Source organism: Pristis pectinata, chromosome 4, assembly GCF_009764475.1.
Source record: "Pristis pectinata isolate sPriPec2 chromosome 4, sPriPec2.1.pri, whole genome shotgun sequence".
Taxonomy (NCBI): Eukaryota; Metazoa; Chordata; class Chondrichthyes; order Rhinopristiformes; family Pristidae; genus Pristis; species Pristis pectinata.
Genome location: NC_067408.1, coordinates 35,671,518 through 35,698,271, shown reverse-complemented (window position 1 = coordinate 35,698,271; position 26,754 = coordinate 35,671,518). Strand labels below are relative to the sequence as shown.

The 26,754-nt window shown below is 40.6% G+C and overlaps 1 protein-coding gene across 3 annotated transcripts in view; it reads right to left on the bottom strand.

Moving 5' to 3' along the window:
* Positions 1-26,754, bottom strand: part of rnf44 (ring finger protein 44) — a 137,335-nt gene that overhangs the window by 82,449 nt on the left and 28,132 nt on the right. Inside the window, exon 1 of one of the 3 annotated variants that reach the window (XM_052014566.1) lies at positions 577-954. The exons of the other annotated variants lie outside the window; for them this stretch is intronic. The gene's annotated coding sequence lies outside the window, so the exon portion shown is untranslated. Of the gene's footprint in view, positions 1-576; positions 955-26,754 lie in introns of those variants that run through there. 3 annotated transcript variants of the gene reach the window in all.

The window sequence follows — 26,754 nt, the reverse complement described above, 5'->3', positions numbered from 1 at the left end:
GGAAGAGCATGCACACCCTTCCTAAAATAAATATATAAATAAAGAGCAAAACAGTGCGCTAAAGCTTTGTTGGGTCACTAAAATTCGTCACTCTTGCTCATCTGTAATTACTGTACATCAAACCGTACAAGGCCGAGAGCCTTTGTATCCCTTGCAATGCAGACAAAAAAATGTACAGTTACAATTCAGGCCTAGGCACGATCTTAAAGAAAAGCAAACCGTCCCAACATTGACCATACAATAATCACGATCAATACAAAAAAAATAACCGACGCACTAAAGTCGCCGCGTAGCCCGAGCAACCACTGAAAGGGGGTGGGGGGGGGGTGGGAGGGGGGAGGAAATAAGGAAATAAAAATATAAGGCAGCACCAACAAAAACAAGGCGGGGGCTGCGATCTGACGGCAGTGCACGACAAAAAGCACAAACAAAAGCCAGCCAAGGCTGGAGACTCGTATGCAATCGGAGCAAAGCCAGCTTGGTGCAACCTTCGTTCAATGCAAACATACGCCCAAATATTGCTATTCGAAATATGCGCAACACTATGCAAAAGCCTTTAAGAGCATTCTTGTATACCTGATTTAGGTTTTTAATCTGACATCACTTTAACCGCTGATCTTGCCCACTTCATCCTCCTTCACCTCTCACTACATGTTCAGTGCTTTTCTATTATCTAAGAGCTCTCTTTCTTTCTCTCGTTTTTTTTCCCTGCTGGTCCTCCAAGGCTCAAAATGGAACCGTCCAGGGGCGTGACCAAACATAAATAGGTAAGTAATCGTGCTCGATCTACACCAATGCGGTTCTTTCGTAGATCCTTCTTTCCCAGGAGGACTCTCAATTCCTGTATGAAGTGGTGAGCGGACCCAGTAAGCGGGTGCTGCTGGTAAATGCTCCGGACGGCATGGGCTGCAGCTGCTGGCAGAGGCTCGCCTTCTCCGCGACGTGTAGGTTTCACTGGGCTGCTCACACTGAAACTGGCTACGACAAACAACGCTGCTGATTGACAGCTCAGCTCAGCGCCCACAACCCAGGCAAGGAGTTCCACAGAGAGAGAGAGAGAGAGAGGGAGACTGCGGATTGTGGGCAACGTGTACGACTCTAATAGTAGCTCCACCTTACTAGGATTTCTACAAAATTGATCAGGCAAAATATTTGGATGTCTGTACAAATGAGTCATGCGTTTCAGTTTGTGACAAGCCGGATGAGTTTGTTCAGATTACTTCAAAGTCGTATTTACTTCTGCATTGAATTTTTTTTCTTCAATTGTCCAGAGGAATTACAGCAGTAGAAGTAAACTGGGAAGCACGTTTTTTTTAAAGAAACGGCAATTAAACTCGAACAGCTGATTTGAACGTGGGTTGGTCACACTGTGTTGCTTCCTGCAACTCGAAGGCAACACAATCTGCTGAGAGACCTGACAGAATTACATCGATTTTTAAGCATGTTCAGTGGCGAACTCGCGTTATTATATTTATACGTTAGGAGTTTGTTTAATGGTTTTCGAAGCATATCCTTCGTTCATTTGCGATTCTCTTTGGATCCATTGGAAGCCACCGGAGGGGAGTTGGACGCTGTCAGGCTTAACAACTGACTACAAATAACCTTTTATTTATGTTTAGCGCCCTTAATGTAGTAAAACTTACTAAGGCGCTAGAGGGTTAACAAAAATTAACACCACATTTAGGGAAATTAGGGCGGGGGGAGGGGAGTAGAAAGCAAAGATTCGGCTGAGCGTCTTGGTAGCTGAAGACAGACAGCAATGATGGACTTGTTAAAATAAGCGATGGCCAGAATTAGAGCAGCAAAATGCACTTCCAGGTTGGAGGAGATTACTGTGATTGGGAAGACCGAGATCTTGTAGGGATTTCAAAACAATGAACATCTTTAAATGTCAAAATGTTGTTATAGTCAAAGTTGAGTTTATTGTCATATGCACAGGTGCAATGAAAAACTTACTTGAAGCAGCATCACAGGCACGTAGCATCAGATAAGCAGCATTCACAAGAAAATATAAATTATACACAATTTTACAAGAAAGTACACAATTAGAGCAGAAAACAAAGTTAATTTTAGTGCGAAGTAAAAGGTGCTGCTAAATTGCAGTGACTTCGAGTTGTGCTGGTTGGTTTAAAAACCGAATGATTGAAGGGAAGTAGCTGTCCTTGAACTTGGTGGTGTGGGTCTTCAAGCTTCTGTACCTCCTGCCTAATGGTAGCTGTGAGAAGATGGCATAGCCCAGATGATGGTGATCTTTGATGGTAGGTGTGGCTGCCTTGAATGATGTTAACCAGGAGCAGAGGGGTATTGGGTGCACAGAAATAGGTGTAAACAAACAAGAGTTTTGGATGTCAGTTTACGGAGGGTGGAACAAAGTGCTCAGGAGTGTGTGGGACTACCTGGCCAGAGATAAAAGGCATGGAAGGGACTTTTATTTTCCTCTTGGCAACAAATGGACTGAGGGAAGAGCTGAATCAGGCCATGTAATATACATGGATGTAACCTGTCTTGGTGATGGGGAGGATGTGTGCTCTAATAATCTCTGGCTAAAATATACACTGAGTTTGTAAACAGTCCTTTTTCATCCCTGCCAGGGATGGAGTCTGTAGCAGGTAATGAAGATAATGGCTTCGGTTTTCCAGATCTTTGATTGTAAGAAACTTCAGTAGATCCATTGCTATAAATTAGACAAACACTCGTGTTTGGAGATGAAAGGGCTGAAAGAGTAAAGAATTAATTAAGGTGACTTGCAGTACAAAACTTTATCAAAAGACAACCTACAGGCCCAGAAATTAATGTCACTATGTGGCACAGCACCAATTGATTTGGTCGTGGACCTGAGGCTTAATAATTCATTTAGTGCTTGTGGTATCCATGTCATTGAATGGTCCTCTTGCATTCCTTTGTCCCATTGCAGATGCACTCAGGAAAATGGGAAGTAAGTCTAGGAGTGAAGTCTATGGGAGGGGGGAGAGAGGGGGTTTCAGGAGATAAGTAGTTAAAGAAAACCTACTTGAGTAAAGTCCCAGCACCTGGCTAGGATTTGCTTGGGGAGACTTCCTTAAAATCAAACTGCTGCAGTAAAACAGCCTTGTTGTTCTGAATGGCCAGCAACAGATACATCTCCAAACTACTTGGACCAATTTCCTCAGCCGTGATCTAAAGGGGTGTTGCATCAGGAATGGCAACAGTAGATGTTTGATAGTGAAAACTCTTCATTAGTATAAATGCAGGTTGGAGTGCCCAGTTGAACTTCTGGTGCTTTTTGACTTGGAAATTAATAACTATTAAGTGTTGTCATATCATTATGTGGTGCATTGTGGAATCTGCACTAAATCCAGATGCCCAAAAATAAACAATGTTTATTTTTATGTACACATCTTGAGGGGTGGATGGGTGAGGGAAGATGTACTGAGGCAGATTAGAACATGATCAAAGGCTCAGTGAAAGAGTTGATATTAAAAGTGGGTCTCAAGAGGAAAGTGCAGTGGAGCTTCAGTGAGGGGTAAGATAAGGAAGGCATGCTTCACTATATTGATGGTGGGGCATTGTAAAGGGGTGTAAAGTGCAGAAAACGGTAAGAAATTGGAAACCAGAATATTTGTTAGAACATCCAAATGGAGGTTAGAGATGTGAATTGGAGGCCAGATATTAAGTTTGTGGTGGGGATGAAAGATGATGGTTTGAGTTTTGAAATTTCCTGGAAACTGGTTTACCTGAGACTGGTTGGGGTAGAGGCCCTTTTTAATGTGTTGTGGGTGTTAGTGGCAAAATCAATATTTGTTTTCCAACCCTAATTGAGTGGCTTTTTCAGGAAGCTGTTATGAATCAACCACATTGCTATCTGGCATCATTAAAATTGATGGGAATATTGTTACAATGCAAAGATTCACTTGCAGTGAATTCAACACTGCTGCTCAGTGCAGAGACCGAAGGAGCAGAGGGAAATGGATGATGAGGATTTTAAGGAGATAAGAGGGGTGAAACAAGGAATGGTACCAGTGGAGCAGGGGTAAAGTTCAAGGTGTGAGTTGGCAAATGCCGTGATGATTTTTGTTTTGTAGGGGAGTGGGGAGGAAGGTATACCCTGTGAGGAGCACTGTCAACTTTTCAAAGTCTGAATTTCCATGCAATGGTCACAGTATCTTTGACAAAAGGTGTTGGTTGTGCATGAATGGATATTTTATGGGGAAACATGGAAGCAGCAATTGCTCAAGTGGTGGGAGCATCAAGGAAGTAGTGGGATGAAGTTTGCCACAGGTATCTCCCTACAGGTATACTGGATAGGAAGGTGAAAGAGTGTGTCTTTGCAGTTAGAGTTGCTGTACGTAACCATCCATGAAAGCACCCAATGCTGCCACCTTTAACTGAAAAAGATAGATGCCATTGGGAATTGTGAAAGTTTCATTTTTTTTAAACATTGGTAAGTGAGCTAATGCTTAATATGAATGAAACAAATTTATATACTGGTTACAGAGTTACAATCTTAAATTCATTGCAAATAATTTAAGACCCTGGGCAAATGTGTATGTGTACACATTTATGGGGAAAAACTTTAGTGGTTTTAAAATGTACACACAGTGAAGGGAATTATTTTTGAATTTTAGTTAAGGCAGGTGGATTGAAGCTAATCAAGGACAGCTTGACAGTAAGATGATTTTGGATGATAGACAAGAGACTTGCCCTCAGAGGGGATAAAAGAAATGATGATGTGTGGTAGGCAATAACAGAAATGTGTCCAGGTTATTAAACTTCAAATTTCCTGAGTGAAGCCAAGTGGCTAATTATTGAAGAAAATAAACGATGCCGTGCACATCCAAAATCTCGTGGTGGTCAGATAGCTATTCCTTAACCGAGGCAGATTGGTAGGTTATTATGGGTCTTTAACAAAACTACTTTGGAATCGTAATGCATGGGTATAACATAGATGACTCAACATTCAATTAATGTAAAAACAAAAACAGAAAATGCTGGAAAAACCCAGCAAGCTGGGCAGCGTCTTCAGAAAGGGAAGCAGTCAGCATTATGAAAGGTCACGAACCCGAAATGCTGCCTGACTTGCTGAGCTCTTCCTGCATTTTTCTGCTTTTGTTTTGGATTTCCAGCATCTATGGGCCTTTGATTTTTACAGTTAGTGCAGTCTTGTTCTTATTGGCCACTGTCTGAGCTTGTGGCAGAGTTTGGAAATTGTGTGTGTGTGTGTGTGTGTGTGTGTAGAATTGAGCATAAACTTCAAAGCAAAGTATGCCAGCAAGTTGGTTCAAAATCCTTGTGTTCACTGATAATTGATCGTCCAATTCCGCATTGGCATTTACCCAATTCTTCTCCAAAGCAGTCTGTGATTCTCTGTAATGAAAGAGTTTTCAAGCATAGGAACAAACCTGTGGAGTTACTGCTGCAAACTTTCTCTTCTACTGATTAAATCTTGCTGAAAACACCTCTTTTTAGCAATGCTTTCAGTGAACTCTTAATTCTCACCAAATTAATCTATTTACTTAAAATAACAAGTGAAGAGGCATGCACAATAGTTTAAATTTGAGTTTTTTCTGGATGGCACTTTAAACAGATGGATTTTATATGCATATCCTAGATCATTTGGGGTGGAGGGAGAGAACACCCCTGCTGCATCCATCCATTCCCAATTTTTAATATCATTAAATGTGTTCTACAAATGCTTAATAGTGATGAATTCATCCACACTGCAACAACTCACATTTTTATTATCAGCTTCAGTGCCAATTGGTAAGTAATAGGATATCAAACCAGAAAAACAGATGATGATTTAAACAAAAATACTTTTGACAGTGGGGCAGGCTTGAAAGCTATGAAATCTTATTTGACAGTCATTGTTAGTGGTCTAGAGGAAACTAAAATCAAAATGAGGAATGTTGTGAAACCTATTCACCAAAGTAAGCTTGGCCATGTCAGTTGTAATTGGCTGGATATAAACCATATGAGTAACTAAGTATGGTTTATAACTTGCAGCATCAATTCAAGGCAGGCAACTTATAATCCATTCACAAGTTCAGTGAAATGCTTATGCACTAAATTCCCATTCACTGGTATTTGTATTACTTCAAGGTATTGAATAATTTATTAAACACAAAACTCTTTGAACAAACCAGAGTATGCTTTACTATTTATTGCCCTTAAAGGATGAGTGCAATACAACTTCTGCAGCCACAATATAGGTGTCTCATTTCAATGAATGGATTCTGATTTCTCTCCAAGGCTTGTTCTTTTGCGTGATAGCTTTATTGGTCTACTGAGATGCATTTGAGTCATTAGAGAGAAACCTCATGAAAGAAAAGTCCTTTCAACAAGAGTGGAATTGTTCAATGTGGAAGGCAGATCACCAAGTAAACAATGCAGGCACTCTGTGTATTCTTGACCAAGGCATTGATAAGGAAAGCAAAATATGAGTAGGCTAGCAAGAAACAAAACCAGTCTGAGCCTCAAGGTATGTAAACAAATTAGCTAAAATTAATGTGGGTCCCTTGTAGACTGTAACAAGGGAAATTCTATTGGCGGAATAAGGAAACCACAGACATCTTGCCCATTTTCATAGAAGATGATGAATCTCCAAGAAACTAGCATTGTTTTATTTTTTTTAAATGTATTGTAGAAATTAATGGGACTAAAAGATGAGCACCCAATGGCTGACGAACTGCACCCTAGGGTTTTTGAAGGAGATGGTGGATGCCCTTGCTGTCATCTTCCAAAATTGATGTGAGAATGGTTCTCATATTGGAAGGTAGAAAAGGTAACACAACTATTTAAGGGAAGGAAAGAGGAAACCAGGACATTTATTCCAGCTTGCCTTACATGAAGGAAACAGTAATGGACACATAATCATTGGATTGGGCAGTGTCAAAATGAATTTATGAAAGGGAAATGGTGTTTGACAAATCTGTTTTTTTCTTTAGGTTGTAACTAGCATAATAAATGATGTTAAACTAGTTGATATGGCATTTTTGGACATTCCAAAGGTTGTCGGTAAGAAACGATATGATTATCAAACTAGTTTAGAGCACATGGTATTAAGGGTAGTGTGGTTTGAGGATTGGTCAACAGACTACATAGTAGTAAATGGGTCATTTGGGATTGGATGAGGGGATGAAGATTAACATATCCAAGTTTGTTGATACTAAGCTGGGTGGCACTGTGAACTGTGAGGCTACAGAGATTTGCAGGATGCAGACAATGTAAGTGACTAGAGAAGGGCATAACTGAAGAGAAAATAAGGCCTTTCATTTTGATATAGGCAATTTTTTTTATGGTGAGAGATTCAGATATTGGTATTGAGGGGGACCCAGTGGTCTTCGAACACTAATCACAAATATCCAGGTACAGCAAACAACTTAAAAGGTAAATGGTATGTGTGCCTTTCATGCAAGAGGATTGAGTACAGGAGTAGAGAAAAATTATGTAGGCCTTGGTAACATCCCATCTGGAGTACTCTGGACAGGTCCCCTCTTCCCACTTAAGAAAGGATATGCTTATGATGAGAGTGCATTGAAAGTTCACCAGATTAATCTGTGGGATTGGGGAGAAGATTGTGTTTCTCTGTATGATGGAGAGATTAAGCAGGCTGTGCCTATGCTCTAGAAAAATAAGAGATGATTTCATTGAAATGTAAAGTTTTTCTTAACAGGACTTGACAAGGTAAATTGGAAATCCATTTATTATTGTCACTTCTACTGAAGTAGAGTGAAAAACTTGTCTTGCATACTTGTCCATACAGATCATTTCATTACAACAGTGCATTGAGGTAATTTAAGGTAAAAACAGTAAGTGCAGAATAGTGTTACAGTTAGAGTGCAGTGCAGGTAGACAATAAGGTGCAAGGCCATAATGAAGTAGATTGTGAAGTCAAGAGTCCATCTTGTCATAGTAGGGAACCATTAAATAGTCTTATAAGAGTGGGATAGAACCTGTCCTTGAGCCTGGTGGTATGTGCTTTCAGGCTTTTGTATCTTCTGCCCGATGGGAGGGGGCAGAAGAGAGAATGTCTAGGGTGGGTGGGGTCTTTGATTATGCTGGTTGCTTTACCAAGGCAATGAGAGGTATAGACAGTCCATGGAGGAGAGGCTGGTTTCCATGATGCGCTGAGCTGTGTCCACAACTCACTGCCGTCTCTTGCAGTCACAGGCAGAGCAGTTGCCATACCAAGCAGTGATTCATCGGATGGGATCTTTCTATGGTGCATCATTTTTTTTAAAAATTGGTGAGGGTCCAAGGGGTCATACCAAATTTCTTCATCCTCCTAAGGATGTAGAGGTGCTGGTGAGCTCCCTTGGCTGTAGCATTTGTGTGGTTGGATCAGGACAAGGCTATTGGTGATGTTCACTCCCAGGAACTAGAAGCTCTCAACCCTCTCTACCTCAGCACCATTGATGTAAACAGGAGCACGTGCACCATCCCCCTTCCTGAAGTCAATGGCCAGCTCTTTAGATGCAGCGTTGATGTATTCCCTAGAGAAACAAAGGACTGCAGATGCTGGAATCTTGATCGAAAAACGCTATGATACTGGAGGAACTCAGCAGGCCAGGCAGCATCCATAGAGAAAAGCAGTCAGTCAACATTTTGGGTCAGGAGGCTTCTTCAAGACTGAAGATCGGAAAAGGGGAAGCCTAATATATGGGAGGAAAAAGGATAGCAGTGATAAGTGGACAAAAGATGGGAGGTGGGGTGGGCACAAGATGGTGATAGGTAGATGCAGGTAAGAGATAGTGATAGGCAGGTGCAGGGGAGGAGGGGAGAGCAGATCCACTGGGGGATGGGTCAAAAGTAAGGAGGAAAAAAAGGAGGGAGTAGAAAGAGAGGCTAAGAAAAGGGAAGAAAGGAAGAGGCATTGTGGGGGGGGGGGGGGAGGTGCGGTGGTGGTTGTGGGATCACTTAAAATACTTGACATATTTCCTGGCAGGGGTGTCCATGACCAGGGGACAGTCTCAATAAGTGATCACTCATCAAGACAGATGGCAGATTTCTTCACCCAGAGAATGGAAAATGTTTTAAAATTTTCTACCCAAGAGGCTCCAGAGACAGTACTGAGTATACAAAGACAGATTACTAGATCCTTGACAATTAAGGGAACTATAGGATTGGTACAGGAGGAAGTGAATGGCCTACTCCAGTTTCTATTTGTTTTTTTTAATTTTAAAAAAAATGGTACAGAAATGTTTGAGCTGTTGTCATTTCCTGGAACTTCGAGCTAACTGGTATTATTTTAGGACTGAAAATTGATTTTTTTTTAAAAAAACCTCTTCACTATAACCAAAATATGATTACAAAATCGGAGGTAAAGGGGAAGATTCAGCTGGTAATTTCCTGGATCCTTTTTCAGATGTGTATATTTTAAAATATTGGGTAGATCAATTCAGATTTGTGAAACTCAAAATGCTAATCCTGATATTGCTCATATTATACAAAATTAATTTATACCACACAGTGAATTCCAAGCTCAATTTTATTAGACTTTCAGGTTTTATGTAGTCAATTGATCCTTGGGAGTGGTACTGCGGGAGTTCTGTCATCATCCTGACCATAGTCTACATCTCACCTCAGGCAGACATCAAGCTAGCACTTGACGAAATAAGTGCTGTAATCAACAAGAGTGATGCAGCATATCAGATGCTTGTCATGTTGTGGCAGGAGGCTTTAATCAGGCTAGCTTGAAATCTCTACTATCAATAGATCACCTGCAACACCTGAGGACCCAAGGTCCTCAACCACTGCTATACCACCATCAAGAATGGCTGTGCTGCTTCTGCCTGTGTATGGATGGAGACTGAAGAGCGCGGTACTGGTGAAGAGGACTATGGAGAGCTGGATGGCAAAGGTGGAGGAGCGAATTTGGGATTGCTTTAAGTCGGTGGACTGGACCTTGTTCAACGATTCATCAGCAGACCTAAATGAACATGTGACAGTCGTCACCAGCTTCATAAGGACATGTGGATGAGTGTGTACCCACAAAATCATTGAGTCTTTCCCAACCAGAAGCCCTGGATGAACCAGGAGATTCATAACCTTCTGAGGGCTAGATCTGTAGCATTTAGGGCCGGCAACCTAGGGTCATACAAGAAGTCCAGATATAACCTCCAGCAGGCCCTTGCAAGCTCAGGCAATTTTGGACTCGACTGGAATCACGCATGGACATTCAACAGCTGTGGCAGGGCTTGCACAATATTACTTCCTATAAGGCAAGATTGGTTAGCATAAGTGCCAATGACCTATCAATCCCAAGTAAGCTCAATGCTTTTTATGCATGCTTTGATAGGGAGAACTATAACACCCTTGCATCTCTGGCTGACCATGTAATCTCTGGACATCCTTCAAGAGGGTGAACCCATGAAAGATGCTGGGTCAAGATGGCATGCCTGATTGAGTACTAAAGATCTGTGTGGACTAACTGGCTGGAGTATTTAAGGATATATTCAACCTCTCACTTCTGTGGTCTGAGGTTCCCAACTGCTTCAGAAAGGCATCTATTGTACTGGTGCCCAAGAAGTGTGTGGTGACCTGCCTCAATGACGACTGTCTGGTAGCACTTGCATCATCCATAATGAAGTGCTTTGAGAGATCAGTTATGGCACAAATCAACTTCAGTTTGACTACTGCCACAACAGGTCCACAGCAGATGCAATTGCTGTGGCTCTTCAATCTGTTCTGGATAACAGGAACATGTACATCAAGCTGCAGTTCATTGACTACAGCTCTATGTTCAACACAATCATCCCATCCAAACTCATTATAAAGCTTACAGACCTGGGCCTCCTGTACCTCCCTCTGCAACTGGATCCTTGACTTCCTCATCACAGAATTCTCAGTAAGGATTGGTAACAACATCTCCTCGCTGATCGTCAATACCGGTACATCTCAAGGCTGCGTTCTTAGCCCCCTGCTCTACTCCCTATACACACGTGGCTGTGTGGCTAAGCATAGCTCCAATGCCATGTATACAAATTCGCCAATGACACTACTCTTGTTGGATGAAATCACAGGTGGTGATGAGTCAGCGTACAGGAGAGAGATGGGAGACCTGGTTGAGTGGTGCTGCAATAACCTCACTCAACATCAGTAAAACTAAAGAATTGATTTGTTCAGGAAGGGGAAGGAGGGTGAACATGACTAGCCTACATTACGGGACTGGCAGTGGAGAGGGTCAGCAGATTTAAATTCCTGGGTGTTAACTTTTCAGATGAACTGTTCTGGGCCCAGCAGAAAGATGCAATCACAGGGAAGGTGTGCCAGCATATTTTCTTTACTTAGGAGTATTGGTAATGACACCAAACACTCTAGCAGGCTTCTACAGATGCACTGTTGGAAGTATCCCGATTGGTTGCATCATGGTCTAGTACAGCAATTTGAATGTGCAGGAATACAAGAAGCTGCAAGAGTAGTGGACTCAGCCCCATACATCACACGCACATCCCTCCCCACTATCGGTAGTATCTACATGAGGTGCAGCCTCAAGAAGGCAACATCTATCATCAAAGATCCCTGCCATGCCATCTTCTCGGAGCTACCATTGGGCAGGAGGTATAGAAGCCTGAAGTCCCACACCACCAGGTTCAAGAACAGCTACTTCCCTTAAACCATTCTGTTCTTGAACTAACCTGCACAACCTTAATCACTACTTCAGTATAGCAATACCTTGCACTACAATAGACTTTTTTGTTCTAATTGTTCTTGTTTTTTAAAAAAAAGTTTTTGTTTTTCTTGTGAATACTGCTTATTTGAAATTATCGGCCTGTGATGCTGCTGCAAGTAAGTTTTTCATTGCATCTGTGCTTACATGTACCTGTGCATATGACAATAAAGTCAAAGTAGAGTTTAACTTCAATGATATTTTACCTCCATCAACAGGTTAGAAGTGGAGATGTTTTTCATGACTGCACTTGGCCACAGACTATGAGAGAAGTTGCAGAGCCTTTGTGTAGAGTGAATATTATTTCCCATTTAAATATCAGTCAAAACTAGCAGGGTTTAACTGCCATCATTTGATAAAGTCACTGTTCATTTATGCATGTGTAATCCTTCATTGCTCTGGCTCAATGGCATCATGAGTGTCTTCATTACAAAGTTGCAGGCAGCTTACCAATTTCAAAGGTAGTGGGATAGTGATTTATGCTAAATGTACCAGCAACTATCATGGTTTCTGAAAGGATTTTGACAAAATCCACTTCTGGAAAAATATAATTTTCTCCTCATTTTATCTCGGCTAATAATCCAGCACATCACCCAAACAATTATTCTTCATGATTGATTATAGGAAATTTTGGCATAATTTTTGCTGGTCCTCCAAAGTACCATCCATTTACCATGTAAATTCTACATGTTGACTTTAGTGGAAAAGTCAATGGATTGCAATTGGGAGCAAAATGTTCCTCTTCCCTAAATTAAGGCTTAAAGTAGTCAAAGCTATTTGCAGCAACTGTGTGCCCTCAGTGCCCAAGTAGTCATCACCCTTAAAACAAAAGGATAAATATTTTCCTGATGAAGTGAACTGTAATGTAAATTACCACACATTTTACAAAACTAAAATACAAATTACACATGCAACTTGTGTAAAAGTTTTGAAACAAAATTTATTCTGTGATATCTAGTATTAAAATGATTAAGTTTAACTTGAATTGTTCTTGTCTTCATATATTTTCATTAAAGATTTTGCTCAAAACCATTTCTCTGAGGCCTGATTTACCTTAAAATGGGAAAGCAGATTCTACAACCTGAACAGTGCACGTTTTCCCTAGCGTACATTAACGACATCTAAGCTAGTTTACTGATGATGCCCCCCTCAATCTCTAAAAATACATCTGCTTGTTTTTCTAACAAAAGCCAGAGGGCAGATATGGGGGAGAAACAATCAAGTTTAACTCTATGCATTTCTTTTAAAATAAACACACGGCCAAGCAGCTAAATACATTAGCTATTACTTATGCAGACAAGTCTGTGTTCTCTCTTTCTGTGCAACACAAGGTTTAAGTTTCATATAAAGTCTGAAAACTAATAGGGGATTTGAATTTTAAGAGTGAGCTAAATGGAAATCCTTTGCATTTCTGAGATAGTCTATCTTAAACCATCATATGGGATCACATCAATTCCTAGCACTTTGACACACAAAAAGTCAATGTTGTCTATAATTGCAAACATTCAGAAGATTTATCTACATAATTTGCCATTACTTCATTTAAAGAATTAATCAGCAGTAAGACAAATTTGCTTTCCTCCTCTTAAAACAAACATAATTTTCGTAATAGACATGAGAGACTGCAGATGTTGGAATCTGTAGCAAAGAATGACTGCTAGAAGAAATCAGCAGGCAAGCAGCAGCCATGGAGGCAAAGGGTTGGTGGACATTTCAGGTCAAGGCCCTGCATCCTGGCTGATGCAGGGTCTTGAGCTGAAATGGCTAACATAATTTTCATAATGATGGGTTGCTTCAAAAATGTATCATTGACCATTTTCTTGTTTGAAACCAAAATGCTGTTCAGCTCTACACTGCAGACCTTTTGAATCCCTATTGAATTTTCTCACAGTTGAATAAACCAGGGAATATATCATTTCAGAAAAAGCTTTTCACAATTTTAGGAGTCTATGGCCCATAAAACCAAGTCCATACTGTCCTTCACTTTGATTTTCTTAGTGGTTTTGATAAGATTCTGTTATATTTAAAATTAGGTGTCAAGAAATGATTTTAAGTACTGAAAAGATGCAGAACACCTGGTGTAACATTTTCACAATGTTTGAATAAACTGTTGATTGCTGTATATTTGTGTTTGTACCCGTACTGCTTACAAAAGATTACTTATCAGTAACAGCAGAGACGGGTGCATTTAAAGTAAATCAATATGCACTTCTGGAATAGGTAGAGGGCAAATCCTTTCCATTTTCGCCATAGTTGCACAAAAATGCTAAAAGCCTCTAATAATGAAAGTACCTAATTTACTTTACAATTCCAGCCAGCAGTTGTAAATAGCCGACACTAAATTTCTAGATTAAAGTTGTAAGATATGCAAAGTTACTTCACTGTAATGAAAGAAATTTCAACAGAGAACTTCATTTTAATGTTGATCAAAGCAGTAGCTTTCTAGGAACATCTCCAGTGGAAAGATAGGTAGAGGGAGACAAATTTAGGGAGGGAATTCCAGGGTTGAAGCAAAAATAGAAAATGCTAGAAACACTGAGCAGGTGAGGGAACGTCTACGGAAAGAAAAACTGAGTTAATGTTTCAGTTGAAGACCCTTTGTCAGAACTGCGAAAGATAGGAAAAAGGGGTTAGTTTTAAGTGGCAGTGAAGGTGGGGGAAGGGATGGGCAAGACAAGGAAATACTGGATTGGAGGGCTCTCGAGTAGTACTGAAACAAAGACTGTTCCGCATGTTCCACAAAAAAAGACGGACATAACTTGGGCCAATGTGGATGCCCATAGCCATAACTTCGACCTGGAGAAAGTGAATGAGGTTGAAGGAGAAGTTGTTCAATGTGAGGATGAATTTAGTCAAGTGAATGAGTACTTTGGTTAAGGGGGACTGGGTGGGCCTCCATTCAAGGAAAAAGTAGAGGGTCCTCAGACCTTCCTGATGTGGGTTAGAGGGACTGCATGCCCATGGTAAATATAAGCCTGTTGGAACAAAGGAACTGGAAATTCTCAAAGTGACAGAGGGATTCAAAGTATCATTGATGGAGTTGGAAGGGACCAGACCAGAATCAAAAGGATGGAGTCAAGGTAGGAAGAAATTAATTCATTAGGGCAAGAGGAGGGTGAAACAATGGGTTGTCCCAACATTTTTGTTTGTGGATCTTATGCAGGAGGAAGCAAGCAGTGCAGGGCTGGGGCAATACAAGACTGGAAGTTGTGAAGGGAAGATCTCCCAAGGAAGAGGTCCTGGACAGTAGACAGTGATGCACGGTCATGATTTACAGTTTGATGATGATATCAGGATTGGTTCTGAGTGGTGTGTTGAAAATTTGGTGGGGTGGGTGGGTGGAAGAACTTTAGAGCAAATGAAGGGAGTGAAAAAAAAATTCAAGGTGCTCAATGTCCTATTGGCAGTTAGCAATGAAGATATTGCGATTGGGTCAGAAGCCAGTAGGAGGGGTCCTGGTGGATCAGGAATTCTGCAAATGGGAGAAAGAGTTCACATTCTGGGCATAGTCTCCTGGTCAAAAATATGGGCATAGAGATGGGGGAAGAAAAAGTTCAAGTTGTTGGCTCAGAATTCATTAAGATGAGGACATTGGGAGAATGAACTGAGACTTCTGCTGAGGACTGAACATTAAAGAGGAGAAGATACCACTCTGACTTCAGTCTGTGGCCTCCTGTATTGTTACAATTAGGCTCAATGCAAGACTGAGCAGCAACATCTCATCTTTCATCTGGACACACTGCAGCCTGCAGGATTAGATAGAAAATTCTCTAGTTCCCAATAATTCTTATTCCTTTCTGTTTGTACCCCAGAACTGATCATTTTTGCCTGCCATCCCTCTCTCCCTTTACTTCCATTTGAATCTTCTGACCTACTGGGCGTGTCCCAGTAGGCCAGACTATTACATTACCTAGACCTTACAATATTAGCAATTCGTTACACAAAGGAGCTTGATGGCCCCTCAAGAGCTACATTATTTCATCCTATCACAGAAATTCCCTTTGTTCCACTCAGAGCCCCCTCCTCTGCTACCCAGATTAATTTGTTTTCTCGCTTCCTCAGTGAAGGGTTTTGGACCTGAAACATTAACTGTTTCTCTTTCCATAGTTACTACCTGACCTGATGAGTTTTTCCCGAATTTTCTGTTGTTATTCCAAATTTTCAGCATTTGCAGTTTTTATTTTCTCAGAGGAGTGTAGGACAAGAGGAAGTTATAGAAATAGCGAAAGGTGAAGTCATGGAGCAATTTGAAAACAAAGATGAGAATTTAAAAGTCTGTGTGTTGCAGAACAAGCAGTGTAACTTGGCAGACATAGATAGAAGTGATGGGTAGACAAGACTTGGTGCGCCAGGATATGGGTGTCAGATTTGTTGACAAGTCTACACTTACAGAGGGAGGAGATATCTGGGGGGGGGGGGGGCGGTTATTGGCCGAGATGGCAATGGATTAGTCAAATACAGAGGTAACAAAGGCATGTTTTGAGGATTACAACAGCAGATGGATTAAGTGAAAGATGGAATTGTAAATAAGTGATCTTAGAAAATGTGGCAAATGTGAAATCTGAAAATTAACATGGGGTCAAATATGATATTAAATCTGATTCTGTTTGAGTCAGTTGCCTGGAAGAGGGAATAGACCAGTGACTAAAGAATGGCGTTTATGGTAGGCAACCAAGAATGGCTTGTAAGTTAAGTAGAATTATTTTTCAGTAATTTATGTGTTAGAAAATATGTCTTTTAATGTATCTTCAATTTTTTAAAAATACATTGTTCGTGTACTATTTGAATGTAATTTTGTTAATTCATCTAATTTCCCTTTATTCATTATAGATAAAATAATTCCTCAGATAGCGAGTGTTGCTTGAAAAGCCAAAGCCATTGCAAAGCCAAAACATTTCTCATCATTATTTCTGATAATTGTCGAGGCGGGCAATCAAGCAATAAAATAACTGGGCCAGGATGCCGGTAATTCTGGGGAAATGCTCATCGTTAATACAGACATGTGCACCAGAATGTTATAATGAGGCAACAATTCAAATACTGAAGAATCAAGTCATCTTTCCCTGTGCTAATTAGGACATTAGTATGCAATAAATTTTATTACCACAATGAGGAAAGAAGTACAATTCAAAGGCTTTCAAAATCCATTCACTCTTTCAGTTGTCAAAGACTTCAGATCATTCATGAAGCAAGAGGCTGAAAGGTTTAAAATCTAGTCAATATCTGAACAATAGGATGAGCCGCACAAAACAGGGAAAAATATAAGTGCTGCACACGTGAAGCAGTAGCAGGCAGTGAGAAATTCAATGTCAGTAGGAAGCCCACATTTTCAGTTACACAAACACTTCTGCTCAAAGCAGTTCTCTGATATTAAGGTACAGTGTCAATGAGTTATTTGACTGGGATGCTGATTTAAAAAAAATTAAACATATATTGAACATCCGAAGACACAGAGGGTAGATTTTAGCATGCTTGTCATCTTCTGATATGTACTGATAATGGATGAGGATACTGCCACTATATATTCAGAACACAACCTTCACTGGAGTACATTTCTACAACTGCTCTCAAGTACCTTATCCTGAGTCCAAGTCTTAACAACAAGCATGACACTTTTTTGCTGAATCTAATCTGTCTGCTCACATCCAAGGTGTGAACAGACATATACAGTGGCACACAAAAGTTTGGGCACCCCTGGTCAAAATTTCTGTTACTGTGAATAGCTAAGTGAGTAAAAGATGACCTGATTTCCAAAAGACATAAAGTTAAAGATAACATATTTCTTTAATATGTTAAGCAAGATTAGTTTTTTATTTCCATCTTAAACAAGTTTCAAAATAACAAAAAAGGAAAAGGGCTCATTGCGGCCAAGAAGTTCTATTTTAACTTCATCAGTCCACAGGACTTGTTTCCAAAATGCATCAGGCTTGGTTAGGTGTTCCTTTGCAAACTTCTGACACTGAATTTTGTGGTGAGGATACAGGAAAGTTTGGAGAAAAAAAGGGTGCAGAATTTCATGAAAAGAACACCTCTCCAACTGTTAAGCACGGGGGTGGATCGATCATGCTTTGGGCTTCTGTTGCAGCCAGTGGCACAGGGAACATTTCACTGGTAGAGGGAAGAAGGAATTCAATTAAATACCAGCAAATTCTGGAAGCAAACATCACACTGTCTTTAAAAAAGCTGAAGATGAAAAGAGGATGGATTCTACAACAGGATAACGATCCTAAACACACCTCAAAATCCACAATGGACTACCTCAAGAGGCACAAGCTGAAGGTTTTGCCATGGCCCTCACAGTCCCCCGACCTAAACATTATGGAAAATCTGTGGATAGACCTCAAAAGAGCAGTGCATGCAAGGCAGACCAAGAATCTCACAGAACTACAAGCCTTTTGCAAGAAGAATGGGCAAAAATCCCCCAAACAAGAATTGAAAGACTCTTAGCTGGCTGCAGAAAGCGTTTACAAGCCGTGATACTTGCCAAAGGGGGTGTTACTAAGTACTGACCATGCAGGGTGCCCAAACTTTTGCTTCGGGCCCTTTTCCTTTTTTTGTTATCTTGAAACTGTAAAAGATGGAAATAAAAAAGTAATCTTGCTTAAAATATTAAAGAAATGTGTCATCTTTAACTTTATGCCTTTTGGAAATCAGGTCATCTTTTACTTGCTTAGGTATTCACAGTAACAGAAAGTTTGACCAGGGGTGCCCAAACTTTTGCATGCCACTGTACATGGACACAGAGAGAGATTCACTTTTCTTGCAGGAACTATTAGAAGAATTTGGCTAATATTCTTCAAGCATAGTAACAGCAAGAATAATTGCAGTACTCCTTTGCTGCTCCACCAGAATGGGTTAATTCAGAGAGCAGCAGTCAAAATTGTGACCATTTTGGCTTTCATGTTCCACACTGGTTGGTGTACCATTTAAATAATCTGGATCTCTGTTCTTTGGCAATCAAGAAGCAGCTCAAGGGTAAACTATTAAGTTGCCATCAATGAACTAATGCTGACTAAGGTATGTATGCTTGTTTGAAACATTTGCCAAGTTCCATTTTATGAAATAAACCAGAAACATATTGTTAAAGGCCTTTTCTGGAAGCTTGGTGAATTTAGCTGAACAAAAACAACAGCTAAATTCCAACTTTAAACCTTGATTTGTGCCGGATTAACAAATGTCAGTCAGAATGGCAGTAGGAACATTACAATTGACTATGTCAGGGAAGGGGGAAACTAACCAGGGTCCTTGAAGATTGATCATTAAAGGGTAGAAGTACAGAGTTTAAGTGAAGGTAATAATGTGTGTAGGTTAACTAACTGCCCACATGAGTGGAGTACTAGAGGGTAACCATAACCCAATGAGCTCTCATCTCAAAAGGAGGGAAGGAAGGAAAAATAATGATCAGCTTAAAACTTCAGTAGCATAACTAATCTTTTGGTTGGAAATAACTGCATCACACAAAATTTAGAAAAAAGTGATTTCTGGTCATCAGTTTTACTGTTTATCTGCACTAACTATTCACAATAACAAGAGAAGGGTCAAGATTTGGGCAAGGAAAGGTAATGGCCAACAGAGTGAGACAAGGGAGAGAGTGCATCACTAAACAGTCAGTTCAAAGAAAATTGGCAAAAAATTGAAAAGGCAATGTGTTTGAATGCAAGAAGCACTCTTTTTTTTTAAGAAAAGACAAACTGGTGGCACAAATAGCAACCCATATGACTTAAAATCTATTCCAAAATCATGACAGCACAATGACCAAAATTGGGAATTAAGTATTAAAAAGCTCAAACTAATCGGAAAATAAAGGGAAGGACTGGGGAAGAGGTAGGTGTGATAATAAAGGATAAAATAATCGCAGGAACGATCGTGAGGAACGACCTTAGGCCAGAGGAACGGTAGAATGTGTTTGGGTGGAGAAGAGAGATAAGGACGAACAAAGAAAAACACTAACAGCACAGAAATAGGCCATTCAGCCTAACTGCTCCATGATTGATTGACTGTTCTGCATCATTTCCCTTTTCAATTAATCTTCTTCAGAACCTCAAAAAATGTAAAACTTATTCATTGTTCTTTTCTTAATTGTGCAGAAATACAAATTACGAAGATTTATTCTCAGCAGGACCACTAACTTAATCACCATTTTGTTGATTAGTCTCATCCTGATTTGCTCTCTTCCTACCACCTCCAATACTTGTTCCAAATTCTGCACCACGGGCTCTGGGTCTAAACTAAAGACTGCTAATATTTAAACAAAAGATTTACAGGACCAGCAGGCTGCCATTTACTCAGATCTGACCTTGTATTCTTTGCTAAGTAATATAAGCACTGGCTGAATCGGGTGAAACAAGTTCACACGTCAGCAAATGGAAACCAAAAAACTGCAGATGCTAGAAATCTGAAATAAAAAGAGAAAATGCAGCAAATCAAGCAGAACTGATGAAGGGTCTTTAACGGGAAATATTAACTGTTCTTCTTTCCACAGATGCTGCCTGACCTGCTGAGTATTTCCAGCATTTTTTTACATTTGTTTCAATTGAGCGAACTGGGATGAAGCCTGTGATTTAGAAAAATAACAGTAGGTTGTCAAAATTGCCTGCATTGATCATTCATGTGCTCCTGTACAGTGACTACCAGCACCTCTGATATCCTCAAGCTGAAAGTCATCAATTACAAGCAAGACTTTTTCCACAAGCAACACAACAGAAAGAAAAGTACACATTTTAATTATTTTAATAATTTTTAGAGAATACTAGAAAAGTATACACAATTAAGATGGAAACAAAAATAGCTATATAAATTTTAAAATAAATGTAAAATTATATTTTAATGAGCAAGGGAATTACAGTCTACATACATAAAATTATTTTTTGCGACAAAGAGCATAGTAATTAAACACTTGATTAGATGTTATGCAACAAAGAGTTACTTTTCAATGAGACTATTAAGAAATATTTCAAACTTGTCATTAAAAATAAATCGAAACAGAGTCAATGTTTCAGGTCAATGACCTTTCACCAGAACACTGAATGGAATGAATGGAGGACATTAACTCCATTCCTCTCCACAGAGATGTTGCCTGACCTCCTGTCATTCTGTTTTTATCTGATATCTTCAGCATCTGCTCCTCCTCATTTTTTTGATGTAACAAATCCATGTCAATTCATATGATTTTTCATGAATCCATTGGAGCAGCCTGCAAAGAACACAGCCTGTGGAGGGATGTTAAATAATTCACTGCAATATTAGGATTTCTGGTTAACACTCCCCAGGCTTGGAAATCACAAAATTGCTGTCAGTTTTGTCGTGAAAAGGTGGTGAACACCAACTACCACAAAATCCAGGTACGTTTTTATACCAGGCAAGTAGTGCACTCTTCTTCATATGTTTTGTGGTTATGCAAAAAGATAATCTTATGGTGAAATCACAATGGCACATAGTACATTTTAACAAGTTAATAAGTCAATTGACCTCCTATGCCAACACAGCTGAAAGAGAGGGGATCCTAGGGGAACACGTGGTGTTCAAAGCAAGCTTGGGGGATAATCAGCAGGGCTACTGTCTGCTCTCAAGGCCTTGTTATGTTTTTTTTAAAATTAGGCGTGGCCTTTGACACTGCCAATTGGGAATAGCGGAAAGGCTGGACTTAATAGATTTCTGTAGGATGGAATCAAGGATGCTCCCATCAAGGCCAGAATTGCAGTTATAGTGGTCTTCAAAACATTACTTCCTGCAGGTGTTTACAGCTTCTCTATCCCTGATGAGCTCACCTTCATTCTTGTCTCTAAGTGAGGTGAGGCCTCGAGTGTTTGGGTGCTTGGGTGTCAGTGAGCTGCTGAAACTCCTGTGTTCTCTCTGTCCGTCAATCTTTAGGTCCCGAGTTTTCAGCTGGACCTCCATGGTTGGTTAATTAGCCCCTCGATCCCCCAGTCATTCATCAAACCAGCCCCGGCTCTTCACGAATATAGAAGCCAAGAGCCTCTTAACAGATGCCAAATATGGTGGACTTCATGGCGGCCCACAAGCTGTGTGCACCCTGCAGCTCTTGTAGACTGGGAGTTGACAGATTGTCTTTGAGATTGTTTGAGAAGAGCTGCCTCTGTCAGGTCCTTGAGAGCTTTGACATTGTACTTCTTGCAGCAATGCTTCTGTTGATGCTGAAGGCATAGCCACTGCCTCATTCTTTGGCCATCTCCTCCCCACCATGAGTTGCACAGGGCAGCAATGTCGATGTCAAAGCATCAGAGCTCCTGAGTTATGATAGCAGAATGGTTTTTAGGTCTGTTACTGCTGGGGCTGTCCATGAGAGCCTGACATTCCAAATCCAAAGCTGCAGAGAGTGGAGTGGATGTTACATTGAATGTTTTTTTTAAAATGTGGAAGAGCTGCTGCACACCAGCGACCACATAGTGCGGGGTCTTGATCCAATGGCAAGGGGATCCAAGATGATTGGAGATCATGCTCTGCTGCATGGGTATCAGTACTCATGCATTGGTTGACATCAAGCCAATAGTCCATCCTAGTTCAATGAGGAGCATTGGAGGGAGTGCCAGGAGCAATACCAGGCATACCTAAAAATGAAGTGTCAACCCACTAAAGCCACAACATTGGACTGCACAATAAGTAGTGGGAGCAACACTCAATGGACAGAGCAAAAAAATCCCACAACAAACAGATTAGATCAAAATTTCAGAGCATGCCACATCTAGTCATGAATGCCGGTGGATAATTAAACAGCTAAAATGTGGAAGCACCTTGATGATTTCTCCCCAAGCTCAACAGCGGAGTGCTGCATGAATGCAACAACCACGGGTGAAACATTTACACCTATCTTAAGCCAGAAGTGCTGAGATCTAACTTGGCCTCCACCTGTATTCCCCATCTACAGATAATGTGGTTGGTAGTGAAGAGGAGAGCAGCTAACTGACAGAGACAATAGGCAATCCAGTGAATTGGCAGCTCCAGCCAAGCATGAAACAATGCACTTTGGGAGAACCAATGTGGAATACATTAGAAATGGTATTATTTCCAAAAGAAGTTGAAGCCACTCTAAATCTCTATAAATCACTGGTTTAGCCTTAAGGTATCTTTATTAGTCACATGTACATCGAAACACACAGTGAAATACATCTTTTTGCGTAGTGTTTTAGGGGGCAGCCCGCAAGTGTCGCCCACGCTTCTGGTGCCAACATAGCATGTCCACAACTTCCTAACCTGTATGTCTTTGGAATGTAGGAGGAAACCGGAGCACCTGGAGGAAACCCATGCAGGGACAGGGAGAATGTACAAACTCCTTACAGACAGTGGCTGGAATTGAACCCAGGTCGCTGGCGCTGTAACACGTTATGCTGATTCTAGTACCATACTTTATGAAAGCTCTCAAGGATTTGCAGTATGGTCTAGAGGAAGTTGTAAGCTGGGCAAGGTATTTCAGTCATGCAGGAAGACTGGTGAAGCTAGGATTGTTCTCTTTAAAGTGGAGAACGACTCAAGGAGAGATAGACTTTCGAATATTCAAGGGGTTTCCTCAGCCAACTGAGCCGGTAACTATAGGTTTAAAATAAATGGAAGAATATGAGTAGTAAGATAGTAAATATTTCCCCCTACATGTAGGGCTAGCCATGAAAATTTTCAAAGGCAAGTGGGCATGCAATTTATAGAGTCAAAGGGTGAAATCTATGGTGAGGAACTAAACTATAAACTCTCAAAGGGTCAGCACAGGCAGAATGGGCTGAATTGCCTCCTTCTCAGTTATAAGGATGTATGGAATACCTTCAGCTTGATCAGCCAATGTTAACTCTATTTTTAAAATTAGGATTATACAGTCGGAAGAGTAACTAAATGTAGACTCAGCTATAATGTGGAACAGTGGAGTCAAAGGTCAGGTAGAAGAGCAAAGTAAAAATAATTAATTGAGATTTGATTATCAAATTCCAACCTTTGGTTTACTTGGCCTTTATTTAAAAATAATGAAAACCAGCACACTTTTGGGACAGATTATTTGTTCTTGTATACCTGCTGATGCTTTACAACAGAGCATATGTTGGAGCAGTTGTGGGGCCAAGTGGCTACTGTATATCCCAGCAGTCTTAATTAGTGCAGCCCACTTCATAATGGTGCAATCAATCATATGCTGTGCTTCTCAAAGCATTTGTTCTTATTTATAGTCCAAGCCATCAGATTAATTTCATTTATACTAATCAGCCCAGATAAAAGATATTGTTAGGCTTAAAACACAGACTTGGGTCCTTCTGAAACTAAGTTAATACCAACGTAAATAGTCACTGTCAATTGAAAGCCTCAAAAGAGAAAGGGGGGGACTGGCTCATGTAACAGTTTAACACAACGTACTTTCATCACCAAGCCCCAGGCTCAAACTTAGCCTCGATTAATAGAGCACCAAGACCTTGCTTGGCTGGCAGGGAGGGTGGCCCATAGCATCAGATCCTTGGTGCACAGTCAGAGTCTCACCCCCCAAAGTATGCTGCCCTCGAGATGGCTGTGATGAGTTCACCTTTTTGTGGACTATGCATTTTCACCCTCTGATCTACAGGCTGCCAATCCACCACACTGCCTATGGCTTTCTTAAGTCTGTTGCTGTCCTCTTCACCAGCAACCACATTATCAGACTGAAGCAAACAACAAGTGCTGCTGGTAGATCACCAACTCAGTGAGAGACGTACTTTGGTCTGCCCAAAACTTGTTGGTATTTCCAGTAAAATGAGATGTCTGTAAGTGAATGCTGCTGCCTGACACATTCCAGGCTGCAGGAGTACATGTTCAGGGACACATGAAAACTTAACATAGCCAGAGCAAAGACTTTGTGAGGAAGGACTACATTCTAAGGTCCTGCCACCACTAGACACTAAGGGGCTGGGTGCTGTGTGAAAGACCTGTAGCCACTTAAATGTTGCATTGTTCAAAGAAGCCACAAGTAGCATTGTTGCTTTGAACATAGAATGTATTAATTGAACACTACAAATATATAGCTTTACAACACTATGAATGTATAGACTGGACAACATTATTGAATGCAAAGAAAGCCATGTACTGTTTTGTATTTCTTGTATATTTTTTATGAATAAAGTGTATTTTTGAAATTAAAAGAAGATTAATAGAGATACACCTACTTTTTTGTTGCTGCAAGAATTATAACTGACTGCTCAGTTGCAGCCATTGTGTCTTGGTACAAGAATAAAAAGGAAAGGTATTGGAAATTTCAGTGATGCAGCAGAGATGATTGTTTTATGATGGATATTAAGACACTGGGAAACAGCAATTTTTTCAGGCTGTCCAATGATCCCTCATATTTATATCTGAACCAACCTACATATGAGCACTAGTTATCTTCTAATACCTTTTATCCAGGCTTGGGTATCTATTCTTTACATGCCACCAAGGCATTTTGGGGATTTTTGTTTTGGGAGTTAAAGATGCCAATGTTTTTGCTATTGTTGGTGACAAGGAAAAAGTTATTCAATGCTGACATTGCTCACATTCTTGCTTGTACAAGGTTTTGCATTGGTGTAGCTGTCTACATTGCTACTATATTCCTACAGTACAATAGGGATTTTAGAAATGAATCAATTGTTCTTTTTTCTTACAGGACAACTGCCAATACACATAATCATCATCAAGGAAATCACCAGGTTTATAGGTTTGTTCATTTAAAAAATGCTGTGCCTTTTTAAAAGCTAACTGTGTAGCATCTGACTATTGAGACACCAACATTTAATCTGGCTTTCAAGATGTTGGCTTATTGACAAGAGCTATCATATCACTCACAATGGCACAAGCTTCCTTTAACTAATTTAGTTATTAAATTGTGATCTAGAGACCCAAAATCTTTCTTAAAATTATTAGCAAATTGAATTGGTATTTTCTGGCTTAATCATGCAAATCCCACTTTGTATCTTTAGTGATTCTGATTTTCATTAATTCCCAACACTTTCCCATCATTTAATATATAACAGGTGCAGGGCAGTCAAATCCTCAGGATCCTGGCATGGTCCTATGCAGCAGATTTGAAAACTCAATGCTGGTATGCAAGATTTCACAATATTATCTGGTTCAGAGGGCCAATGACAAGAAACTTATTGGTACCTCTGATGGTGTGTTAATTGGTCATTGCACGATGGACTAATGACTGTTATGGTTGGAGGTCTTATGGTTGGAGTGTGAAAGCCTGAAGGTTTACAGAGTTACCTCAGACTAAAAAGGCCTTTCCTCACACTTCAGAATGCCTTGCACAGATGCAGTGCATCTGTTAAATTCAAAGAAAAAGGTGGAGGGAGATTTGTAATTTAGAAGATTTGGGAAGGAGATTCTGGACTTTATTGTGGAAGTTTCACTGAGCAGGAGCTGGGACTTGGAGCGAGAGGTTTGAGAGTATAAAGGAGGTAAGTCTTAGGACCTGTGGGAGTCTCACTGAGCAGACCCAAAAAAAGAGGCCTATTTGCATATTGTTAGTTAATAATTGATTGGCTAATTAGTAGCAGCCAATAAAAAGAAGTCAGGGTCAGGTGGAGTGGCCATTATGTGAGTGGTTCAGTGTTAGAGTAGGATCTTGAGGCTTTGGCAAGAAGTGGCAGAGGAAGCAAGTGGAGGCTAAGGTCTCTTCCTTTATTTGTTCTTGTATAGCTACAGCAGTGGGAAGTCAGGGCAGTAGTATGCTCCTGTTGCAGGATGTGGGAAGTCAGGGGGGCCTCCAGTGTCCCTGAAAACTGCACCTGCAAGAAGTGCATTGGGCTGCAGCTCCTTACAGACTATGTTAGGGAACTGGAAGAACTCTGGATCATTTGGGAAACTGAGGAGATGATGGACAGGAATTACCAGGAGGCAGTCACACGTAGGTCGCAGGATGCGGGTAGCTGGGTGACTGTCAAGAGAAGGAAAGGGAATAGGCAGTTAGTGCAGGGTTGCAGGGTACCCCTGTGGTTGTTCCCCTCAATAACAAGTATATAATTTTGGATATTGTTTGGGGGGGGGGGGGGAATGATCTACCAGGGGAAAGCCATAGTGGTCAGGTCTCTGGCACTGAGTCTGGCTCTGTGGTTCAGAAGAGAAGGGGGAGAAGATGAGTGCAATAGTGATAGGGGATTCATTGGTTA